This window comes from Aythya marila (genome assembly GCF_965140915.1).
Source record: "Aythya marila genome assembly, chromosome: Z".
Lineage (NCBI taxonomy): Eukaryota > Metazoa > Chordata > Aves > Anseriformes > Anatidae > Aythya > Aythya marila.
This window is the reverse complement of record NC_139080.1, coordinates 69,337,195-69,340,561: the sequence shown is the minus strand read 5'-3', so window position 1 is coordinate 69,340,561 and position 3,367 is coordinate 69,337,195.

Below are 3,367 nucleotides of genomic sequence, written 5' to 3'. Positions count from 1 at the left end.
GTTCTAACTGCTGGAGGGTAAGACTGATGGGAGGTTATTGGAAGCCTGCGAGCGGTGACAGAGGCCGCTGGTGGCCCACTGCACGAGGTGTCTCAGTAACCACCTACTTTTCTTGCCAATCCAAGTTGTCTCCTGGTCTCTCCAAGGGGTTGGGGTGGTTTCTGCCACGTGAGTTTAAGATGAGTCTGAGGCACTTCTCTTCTAAGGCAAAGCCAGGGCTGCCAAATGCCCCATCTACACAGCATGTTGCTGTCCACTGCTTGCTGCAGAATGAGGGTGCTGAGCCCTCAGAGGATGCTTTGTATCCAAGCGGCCTCTCTCCCGTGTGTCTAGTGGCCAGCACACGCCGCAAGTTCCGTAGACAGATATTTTCGCATTTAGCGCTTCCCAGCCAAAAGGCAGCGGGCCACCAATCAGTGGGTGAACTCAGGGCACGTGGCTCGAACAGCATGCAGCCAATCGGAGAGGCACTGTGAGAGGAGCGCTCCCTCCCTGTCACAAAATGTCAGCTCCCGGTGTGATGCACGTGGAGGGATTTCTTGTTCCCATGGCCACTGCAGCAGCTGGACACAGAGGCCGGTTTGGGCTGCCAGTCACAAGAGGAGGCGTACTGGGGAGGAGGCAGGGGCGTTCTGCCTGCTGGAGGGTAGGACTGGTGGGAGGTTCTTGGAAGCCTGGGAGCGGTGACAGTGGCTGCTGATGGTCTGCTGCAAGAGGTGTCTCAGTAAGCCGCCTAACCTTCCGGCTGAGCCAAGTCGTCTACAGTCGTCTCCAGGCAGTCAGGGTGGTTTATGTCACGTGAGTTTCAAGACGAGCTTGAGGAATGTCTCTTGTAAGGCAAAGGCAAGGCTGCCTAACGCCCCGTCTGTGGAGCATGTTGCTGTGTGTGGAGCATGTTCGGCTTGCTGTAGCATAAGAATGCTTCTCTCTCAAAGGATTCCTTGCTTCCCTGCTCTGTTGCTCCTTTGCGGCTGGTGTCAGGGAGGACAGTGCTGGGAGCTCGAGGCAGTGCCTTCGGCAGCTCTGCTCTTCAAAGCCAGCAGCGCTTCTGTTCCTCGGCAAAAGGAGCTGTACTTCCTTCTCCCAGAAGTGCTGTTGCAGAAGTTTGGCAGTGCAAGTGAGGACTTTTTCCTGCAAATGCAAGGCAATCTTGGCAGCAGCAGCTGAAATTGCTTCTCTGAGTCCGTTCCGCCTCGGCTGCTGTCAGCACTGTGGAGAAGAGGACCAGCACTGCACGGCAAGATCTGGCACAGGCTGTCATGGCACGCAACCCTTTTGGAGCCATATACACTGCTGGGTCTTAGCCAAAGTTTCAGATGTTTGCCCCTTGCTTTTTTGACTTTATTGCTTAAAACCATACTGCATTTACAGTATTGTTTCAGTGTTTCTAGAAATGCAAATGTGCATATGCGATTTCAAGAAAGGGAGGACAGTGCTGGGAGCTCGAGTTATGCAGTTCAAGTGAGGACTTTTTCCTTCAAATGCAAGTTAATCTTGGCAGCAGCAGCTGAAATTGTTTCTCTATGTGTATTCTCTGCAGCTGTCAGCACTTTGAGAAGAGCACCAGTATTGCAAGTCAAGATTTAGCACAGGCTGTTATGGAACACTTCGTTTGTGGAGCTATATACAGTGATAAGTGTTACCCACAGTTTCATCTGTTTGCTGCTTGCTTTTTCGACTTTATTGCTTAGCACAATAGTTCAAACGGGGAAGCATAGGAAAGTGCTCACCTGATTGTATTTAAAACTTTTGTTTCTTTTCATTTCCAGCAGGTGGTGCCACGAAGAAAAGGAGTGTGCTATAATGGCCTTTTGCTGTGTTACATTGCTCTGCTGCTGCCAATGAACTTGGGCAGTGGGGATCCAACAGCAGAGGAGTACTCTTTGGTCAGCATCTGGTGGCTTTGGGGAAGATGTTGCACCGTGCAAGCAGATCCATTAGAGAAAGCTTGGTGATGGAATATCTTTCCCTCTGGCTTTGCCAGGGAGGCAGCATTCTCAGGAGAGATACTGTGGACCTCAGGAGATGGTTGATTCAGTTGTTTTCCTCCTGGCATATGCTTTTGACACGCATGGCTTTCAGGTTACTTGCCAGCACAAAAGTGGAAGGAGACAGTCATAGGGTAGTTGTCATTTCTTTTGGAAAAAGGCTCCAGGAAAGACAGCCCACAGCCAGGAATAAGAAAGTTAGATCTGGTCCCTTGCATGAATCTTTGTGGTCCTCTGGAAATCCTTCAAATTACTCCTCAGTACCAGAAGCCTCCAGGATTTTCTGTGTTTCCAGGAAAAGCCTCAGGCATGGGCTAACAATGACACATATCTAAATGCTGTCGTTGGGCTAAGAAGGTTCTTTGACAGTTTCCTGCCACTGAGTTTTCCAAAAGTCTGACTGTTTTTTTTTTTTTTTTTTTTTTTTTCCCTCATTTTAAGCAATCTTTGCAGTACAGTCATCCTGAGGAAATGGTTTTAAATTAAAAGAGGGGAGATTTAGATTAGAGGCCAGGAGGAAATTCTTCACTTAGAGGTTGTTGAGGCACTTGAATAGGTTGCCCAGGGAGGTTGTGGATGCTCCACCCCTGGAGGTGTTCAAAACCAGGTTGGATGAGGCCCTGAGCAACCTGATACAGTGGGTGGCATGAGTGCCTATGGCAGGGGGATTGGAACAAGATGATCTTTGAGGTCGCTTCCAACCCAAGCCATTCTATGATTCTATGATTCTATGATTAACCATGTGTTTGGCCTGAATGACCCCAAAGCACTAAGGATCTCTATTTTTACTGCTGTACTTCAGTGCACAAATGGGGCCTCTCTTAGGTAAATACTAGCTAAATAGCAGAGGACCAAGGCACAAAGTGGCTATTTTGGACGTCATCTTGTAATTATTGATTAACTTGAAGGAGAAAAGAAGGTGGTCTCTTTGAGGTGTAGTTAATATAGCCAAGCATATTTTTACATGTTATTAAAAAATAATAATTTGTCGAAGTTTTCAACGGAAGAAGGAGACCAAGGCACTTAGGTATGACAAATGACTTATTCCTAGCTATAGAAATCAAAGTACAATCTAAACAATCTAAACCTCTGTTGGGGTAACTTGATGCCATTGCCTTATCACTTGTCACCTGAGAAATGAGACTGACACAGTAAGAAAAAAGGGTTAGTGCTAGGAGAAACAGTTAGTGTTAGCATTATTAGTAAGGTAAAGTGAGAGAAAAGTTAGAAAAGAGTTGGGAGAGAAATAAGAGATTGGAGACCTAAAAGAGGCAGTTGATAGACTATCCATCTTCTCTTCTACCAAGACAGGAATTCCCTCTTGTTAAGCCTTGCACCTTGTTCTTTTGGTTAGAAATACATTTGAGTAGTGCTATTAT